The sequence below is a fragment of the Hemiscyllium ocellatum genome, chromosome 24 (assembly GCF_020745735.1).
Source record: "Hemiscyllium ocellatum isolate sHemOce1 chromosome 24, sHemOce1.pat.X.cur, whole genome shotgun sequence".
In the NCBI taxonomy this organism is placed as follows: domain Eukaryota; kingdom Metazoa; phylum Chordata; class Chondrichthyes; order Orectolobiformes; family Hemiscylliidae; genus Hemiscyllium; species Hemiscyllium ocellatum.
Genome location: NC_083424.1, coordinates 25,905,188 through 25,914,343, shown reverse-complemented (window position 1 = coordinate 25,914,343; position 9,156 = coordinate 25,905,188).

Below are 9,156 nucleotides of genomic sequence, written 5' to 3'. Positions count from 1 at the left end.
AACTTTCTCTTAATGGAAATGAATGGTAAGAGACAATCGGCCAGACATAAATGTAAATCTATTCATTAGGACAGTTTACAGCTATTAATCTATTGAATATCATAAAATCTCTACAGTGTGGAAGCAGGCCATTTTGCCCATCAAGTTCATACTGACCCTCCAAAAAGAATCCCACTCAGACCCTGCCCTGTGCCTGTAATCCCCCTGGCTAACCCACCTTGCCTGCATATCCCTGGACATTATGGGCAATTTAGCATGGCCAATCCACCTAACCACATGTTTGGACTGTGGGAGGAAACCCACGCAGACATGGGGAGAATGTGCAAACTCCATAAAGACAGTCGCCTGATGGATGGAAATGAGCCTGGGTGTCTGGTGCTGTGAGGCAGCATTGCTTACCATTGTGCTGCCCAGTATTACAACCTTGGAGTAGACCATACTTTTCAAAGTTCATCTTTCATAGAAATGGTTCATTATAAAAAAAACTTTTTCTTGTTATACAATTTCAAACACTCACATTTCAGCTGTGCACATGACAAGTAGTTTGGTGGCACTTTAAGGCCAGGTCTCATTGCTTGTGCCCAATAAAGAGAGTTTTTCTTGATCTGTTCTTAATTTTATTTTAAAAAGCTTTTGCTCAAATTGATAACGTAAGTGCATAATTACAGCTCACTATTCAGCAGGCTCACTGGTATTAACTTGACTTGCACATTTGCAGATGTGTGAAATTACTATTGGATTTAAATTGTCATTTTCTTCTTGAGATGCATGAGTGTTTGTCTCAGCGAGTAGCTCATTTTGGCCCTGTGCAGTCACTCTTAATTTACCAGCTTGTTGCCTTCATCAGATAATGTACAGAAAATACTGAAGAAAGTGGCAATCTACTCAGAAATACAGTGAAAGGTTGGTACTTATTTACTGGTAATGCAATGAGTTTGTGGGCATTAGGTTACGGTTATCAAAACCTTGCCTGTGTGTCAAGAAATTATAATTATTGGAAGAGCTAGAGACAGATTAAATGCATGGTGGCTCTTTCATTGTCCCCTCACTCCCATTTACATCTTAAGTATCAATCACACTATTAAGGAATGTTTGCTGAAAGATCACAAATTAGTTTGACTTTGTAGCTCTTTAATGGAGTTGTGAGGTAAACTGTTATGGGGGTAAAGTATAGATTACATTGAACTCATTATGATTTCCTAGTTTCAACCTTACGTAGTGACTTGGCCACCGTGTCTCCGAACACCCTGATTTCACCCTGTTCTACTGGGGCCTGCATGAGAATTTATGGTAAAGCCATCCCCCATTCAACAAAATTTTCTTTGTCACTGAAAAAAAAACTGGTGTCAGCTGTCAAGAACAAAATGAGGATTGCTTTTATTCTCCATCCTTGTGAGTAACGGGAAATTCCAAACTGGGTATAAAGTTTGATTGTGGGTAGACATGCAAGGCATGTAGTAATCAGAAAAGATGCAAGCCTATATACTAACCACATGTAAAGTATGGTAGTATTTATCACTAGACTGCAAATATGCAACATTAGAACAAAACACTGATTATCTGATATTCCAAAACAGAAATGTTTTTATCTGTGTACTGTAGATAAAATTCTTTTCAGATTGACTGAACAGTGATGCGCTGTTATCAATTTCTCATGTAATTTTAATGGCCTAGTTTCCTGATTGTGCTTCAAAGCTTCTTAACCAGATGTGGGACAGTCCAATCCATAGGCTTCTTTGTGAACCACATCAGCGCTACTCACCACCCAGGATACCAGAATGGCGAGTTTGACCACCGAAGTTGAGTAGACACCAAAGATAAATGTGTTCTGGAAAATCCCAAAGTAAGAAGTTGGTTGAATTAGTGATGCTGACCTCATGTTTTTTGGTGGCTGTTCAACTGAGCTCACTGTTACGTCAAAGGGGCTCAAATGCAAAATGAGTGAGTGTGTAACTGTGAGACTGGATGCTCTTGAAGTGGTTGGGAGCCATTCAACCAGACTGACAGCGAGCAGGACTGGAGTTGGTCACATCAGACTGGGCTACATGGTCCTTGAGGGAGCTGGGTCCTGGGAATCATTGCATTCTTTGCATTTGAATATAACACAATGGATCATTTAATGTTATGGTATTAAATGTTATCATAAAAATGCTTGAGCCTGAAATCTTGAATAGAATGAGTATTGCCTGACTAATAACCCTTTGTTACATTGGCAACTATTGAGGAAAACCTATTCAAATCCAGGCATTTTAATATAGAAGTTTGCCAGTTCTAAAATTAGAATGCTTTTGAGGCATTGTTTTAGTATGGATTGGTCTGTTCAGATGATCTTAGGCCAAATCTGTAGGTGTTTCTTCAAATAATATTTATTTACAGGACCTTCTAGCAGATAATTCTGCCTTAAGCTATTCCAGGGTAAATTTTCCAGCAAAGTGTCTGTTATATGACGGTCAAAATGAGAGCTACATCAGAGAATACCTCAGAGGCTCATTTGCAAATTCATTAAACTCTAGATCCACTTGATAGAAATATATGTAATCACATTATATTCAGAAAGTTAGAGGCAGAAACTTTATTTCAATATTCCATGTCAACAAATAAATAAACCCTGCACACAATTTCAATTGAATATACTTGTGGGTGCTTTAAACACACTTTTTAGCTGGTAACTTTTTTTGTGTTTTTAAGCTTGCGCGGAACCCAGAAAAGAAGACTTTTACAGGAAGGTTGATATTCACTAAAAGAACCAACCTGATTATCCTTCCATTTAACTGAATGATCAGAACCTGAAGATAAAAAGCTACATGGTATTAGCCTGGCCACCTACTAGAAATCATTGCAAATACCAGATCATCAAGTGTCTACTTTTAGTCACATCTAGAGAATGCTGAAGCATTCATATTTGTGAAGTACACACCCATACAGACAAAATACTTAGGAGAATTGAACTGAATTAAAAAGAAAACAGCACCTTAGAAAACAGGGGAATGAAATGAAAATGTCAATTGTGGAGGAAATACATACATTTTAGTAAATAGTGTATTTTGAGCCAACCTGTTCAGATATGTTATGACACCTTCTAGGGCAGGAGGGACTTAAACCTGAAGTTTCTGGCTCTGATGTAGGGATATTCCCATTGTGTCTCTTAATTGAACTTAATTTCCATAGCAGCTATCCAAGTCCTCAGAGCGTCAGACTGAAGCACCACTCCAATTACATGGCAATTTTGTGCAAACAAAATAGCCTTTGAAGAATAAACTGAATCAAATCATTTTCCCAACCCTTTCTGCTAACTCAACCAATTCAATTATCTCATCCCTGCCTCCCATGTCATCCCTCCATGACAATGTAATCTCATGTCTGCTGTCCCACTCTTTCAATTTCCATCTCTCCCACAGTCCCATCCTATCCCTCATGGAAACAATCTTTCCAGTCAGGGTATCATTGTTGCTGAGTCCCTGTATCATTTCACAGTTTTTGTTCACTCCCTGCTCCCCACTCCCCCACCATCAACTACTATTGGCATCATGTGCTCTAATCTTTCAGCTCTTTTATCTCTGTGTTCACCAGGGACCACCCACCGAATAAACCCATCATTGGAACCACACCTTGAACCGACTAGTCATAACTGGTAGACAAAACTGATTATTATCATTATACATTTAATTCATTAATACCTTTCTTTCTTTTTATTTTATTCTCTTTCTACAAACTATGCCTTGTTATATTTCTTGTCAGTGAAAGAAGAATCTAAATCAGTCTTTCCCTGGGATAGATTTATTCACAGAATGAAACTTTGCAGGCTTAAATCTCCTGACTCCACTCAACCTTTGTTAGTCTGTACATGCTTAAATTGACTATCCAATTGAATCCCACCATTTGTAAATATTTGACTTCAGTTGATACAATTGAAATGTTGATGGTGTAATGATTGGCTCCTGGTCATTGCAGGTCTCCGTCTTGTTGGAGTTCCATTGAATCTATTCTCTCCTTGTGTGACATTCCTCCAGCGATTTGGCTAAGTCCTTTGTCATTACTTGGCTATGCCCTTGGGGATATCACCTATTGCCTGAATCTTCATTTTTTATTTTTAATGCCAGTGTCTATCTATTCTGTACTTTTCTATTTCTTTCCATAAATCAATCCTGCTTGGGTCTATTCACAAGTTTGATGGCACACATAGTTCCCCATCCCTATAATTGAAAACTCAACATGAATGAGCTGAGATCACTCAGTCTTCTGACATCCCACTTCCTTAGATTTCAAGTTTTACTCACTGTATTATAAAAATGTCTTAACTTATCACAAACCTCTTGAGGGCAATAACAATGGGCACCAAAATGACAATCATAAACTTATACAGTCGAACAGGGATTTATATAGCCAAACATGATTGTAGAATGAGCATAAAACTGGAAAACAAAGTTCAATATATAAATGTGAGGTGATACATTTTTCTAGGAAGGATAAGGAAGCGACTTACCTCTTGGGAAATAAGATTCAGCATAGTAGACTGATCAGTAAGGTTAGATCAGGATGGATGCAGGGAGAGTTAGCTAATCAGATGCAAAATTGGCTTGATGGTAGGAGACAGAGGGTGGTAGTATAAGGTTGTTATTAGACTGGAAGCCTGTGACCAGTGGTGCTGGGTCCATTGTTGTTCATCATTTATATAAATGATTTGGATGAGAAGATTGTAAGTTTGTGGATGATACCTAAATTGGTGCTATAGTGGACTGTGAGTTTAATTTAGATAAATGAGAAGTGTTGCATTTTGGTAAGATAAACCTGGACAGGAGTTACACAGTTAAGGGTAGGTTCCTGAGATGGATTGTCAAACGGAGAGACCTAGGAATGTAGGTGCATAGTTCCTTGAAAGTGGCATCATATGTAGACAGGCTGGTGAAGAAGGCATTTGGCACTCAGACATTGGTCAAAGCATTGAGTGCAGAGATTGGGATGTCATGTTGCAGCTGCACAAGACATTGGTAAGGCTACATTTGGAGTACTGTGTACAATTCTAATCACCCTGCTTTAAGAAGGATTTTATTAAACTGGAAAGGGAGGAAGAAACGATCTGCAGGAAGCCACTGAAACTGGAGGGTTTGAGTTACAAGGACAGGCTGGAGAGGCTGGGACTTTTTTCCCTGGAATGTAGGAGGGTGAGGGGTCATCTTATCAAGGTTTGTAAAATCATGAGGGACATAGATAACGTGAATAGCCAAGGCCTATTCCCCAGACTAGGGGAATCCAAAACTAGAGGGCATAGGGTTAAGGTGTGAGGGGAGGATTTTAAAGCGACCTGAAAAGCAACTTCTTCACAAAGAGGGTGGTGCATATATGGAATGAGCTGCCAGAGGAAGTGGTGGGGGTGAGTAGAATTAAAATGTTTAAATGACATTTGGATAGTTACATGGATAGGAAAGGTTTAGAGGGATATGGGCCAAACACATAGGGGAGAGCATGGATGTTTTGGGCTGAAGGGCCTGTTTTCATTCTGTATGACTCTATGACTCTAAAATGCGACTCTGTAATGCCACACCAGTTTTGGCTGGGCAGACCTAAGTTGTTGTATTGGCCAATAATGAAAACAGCAACTCACAATGACTCTTGGTATCCTCATATGCTGGTGGAAGTTAAATCTCAAGCAGGAGTAGGAACAGAAATCATGGTCCTCAGCTTTCCTCCTGACCTGGGACGCAGCCCCAACCCAAGCACCATAGTACAGTCCTGATCTGACCTGAGCTCAGTGGGTCTCCGAGAACCCTGGGCCCCAGTTATTGGGCCCTGATATACCCTGCTGCCAATCCAGTACCTGCATTCAAGGATTGGCCACTTTCTCCATCCACGATATGAAGGTGCCCCATCTCGAATTTGTATGCCACACATCCATTGTCTTATGTAGTTGGAAGGATGCCAACATCTGTTAGAATATTTTCTACAATGGATTTATTCATCTGAATATATGACTCTGTGCTCCAATATTTTTACTCGCCTCTTGAATCATCAGCTTTTATGTGAATAAAGATAGCAATTCATGTTGCAATACTATATATAGTCAGCAGGCAATCATTGGACTGGAAAAAATTACACTTCATTACCAAACACACAATACTCAGACGCAATAGGTACTCCCCAAACTAAAGACATATTGCATTACGTTTCATGTAATTTCCTTCCTTTTTTATATTCTCATCTTGTGCTTTGTTACAAAGGAAAGAATATTTTCTACTCAAGGTAATCTCACACAAACCATATGGATTTCTCTAAAGCCAATTTCTCCTTCCCACCACTTTTTTTTAATGCTCTGCCAGATATGACCTCAACATACCTGAAAGTCTACATCGAATAAGTCCCCTCTGACATTGGCTAATTCTCTAATAGGGCAATGCAAATGGGACTGGGGCTAAGAAATTCACACTCATCTTGTAAATAAAAGTCTGCAGCAACAGTGACAGTCACTGACCACAAGATCTCTGGCTGTTCAGCCAGCTGACCCGAAGATGTGATGTTCATGCTTAGTGCATGCCAAGAAAGGACCTTTCCTCACCCCATTGGTGTGTATTGGGATTGTATATTAGTCGGCATGGACGAGTTGGACAGAGGGTCTGTTTCCATGCTGTACATCTCTATGATTCTATATTGGAGGATGGAGTGGTTGAGGGGAATCTTACTGCTTCCCACCTGATTTTCATGGTTGTATATTTTTGACGGGCAGTTGTTTATAATTGATGCATTACATCCTGCTAGAGATTCCCAGAAATTTACTGGAGATAAATGTAAACATAAACGTAAACATAAACAGCATCCCTGCCTCTTTCTCATTGCTTTGAGTTTGGGAACTGTTTTCCCTCAGTGCAGAGAAGAAGAAAGTCATTCCTTTTATCTCTATTTGATGTGCTTCGGATGATATCACTCCACATCATGTTGAGTGGGAGTTTATGATCTGCTGAAGAATTATAGACATGAATGTTCTGGTATCCCACAGATTATACACTAGATTACAGTTTGTTGGTTAGTATCATGCATAATGGTCTCAAACTGCTGCTGGCAATGACATATTTTCCATATTTTTTCACCCACTCGATTCCTGCCCATTTGTTGTCCCAAAGTTATCTTTTCCTACGATTCCGTTTCTGAGTTACCAGAAACACTCAAACCATGCTCTTTGAAGTACTTTTCATGGTCTATCAATGTTTTTTGTTTATTGTTAAGCGTTTTCCAGATTTCTGATTCTTGTTTGTCACAGTAATCTCATTCACTGATTTATTTTTTTTTAATGGCACTTTCAGTTCATCACTTGGTTTTCTTTAGATTATATTTTTATAAATTTTGGAACGCATGGCCTTTGCTTTGTTCCTTGGTTACTCATTTTGTGACCCATGTCGAAGTATTTCTATAGTTCTGTACCCTCGCAAGTTCAAATTGTACTATTAGGAAAGAACACTCCTTCTGAATGTGGAAGTGTTTACTCCAAACACTATTAAGAAACTTCCTATGAATTGTGCCACACAATGTGATGGACACTGAAAGCTGCCTTGAGATGTCGCATTATGAGGTACCCAGTCCACTTATTCATTAAGATGTTGTATTTTGTTACAAACTATATTCACAATTTTTCTGCTTTTAGATTCCACCCTTCAATTGTAACTTTAACTCTTATCCCAGTGACATTTGACCTCAGGTGGCAATAATGGTATGGTCAACAGTATTTCAATGAAATATGTCAAAATATATTTTTTTCCACTGGGTCTAATAGGTTCATTTATTGGCCAGATTATTGACACTGATACTTAAATTTGTCATAAGAACCACAGTGATTGGTTAAGGTCAGGAAAGCACTTCCTAAGAGTGCGATGAAGGCAGATTCAGTTGAGACATTCCAAAGGGGAATTAAATTGTCATTTGAAAAGGAGCAATGTGCAACCGGAGAAAGCAGGAGAATAACACAATCTGAATTGCTCATTTGGAGACATGGTCGGTTGAATGGTCAATCTTCTGTACTGTAATGATTTGGTGATTCTGAAAATTATCTCATCTTAGTTGTATGATAAACCCTGAGGTGAGCACAGAGTCAATTCTTATCTTAACCATCAGCCCAAATCCAAGGTCCATTTTCAATTTTATACCAGGTTTTCCCAGTCCTAACCAAGAAAGAAAATTCACAACAGTTTTGTCAGAGTGGCAACAGAGTGGGACAGCATTAAGGGAGGAAGGTTGGTTACAGGTTCAAAACAGAAATGCAATGGAAGGTTAACAGTGGAAAGGTAGCTACATAAATATTAGTTCAGTCAAAGACAATCTATGAAAGAAGCAGCCGTACAAAGGTATGGATGAGAAAGATAGTTAATGGCCCATCAAAGTATACACAAGTGCCAATGGTCAGTGGTTACAAACAACTAGGTAAAAACAAGGACTGCAGATGCTGGAAACCAGAGTCTAGATTCGAGTGATGCTGGAAAAGCACAGCAGTTCAGGCAGCACCCGAGAAGCAGGAAAATTGACATTTCGGGCAAAAGCCCTTCATCAGGAAAAGTCAGCTACTGAAGTATTTGAAATTGTATTAAACTAAATATAAGACTCATTATCTGCGATGTGAAATGATCACTAAATACCAGGTGTTTTTGATGCGGAAGACAGGGTCAATAAGATTCAGTGCCCCAGAACATGTGGAAGCAACTGCAAAAAACCAGTTTTCTTTAAAATTTGTAACTCCTGTGGAACAATGGTAGTGTCCCTACCTTTGAAGCAGGAGACCCAGGTTTATGTCCCATTGGCTCCAGAGATGCGTCATAACATTCCTTGATGAGAAAATATCTGGAGTTGAGGGTTGCGGTCCCAGGTATTGTACGCTCCTTTTGATTTGTGTAATTATGCTCCCATACCTTAACTGTAGAAGCTGATTAGCTAAAGTGGGCAGTTTGTGGTTCACAACTTTTCAAATTTGGTTTCTGTTCTGGTTTAAGGCAGACATGGGAGCTACCTCCTTGTCTTGCCCTGTAGTAAGTGGAAAGCAAAGCAAAACACCACTGAAAAGAATCTGACAATGTCATTTGACAATGAGCCAAAGGACCTCCCTTTTAGCAAATCGCAGATTACTCGTGGACCTTAACTTTATCAGTGCAGATCAGTTTCAGCAACAGTGAAGCCACTGCC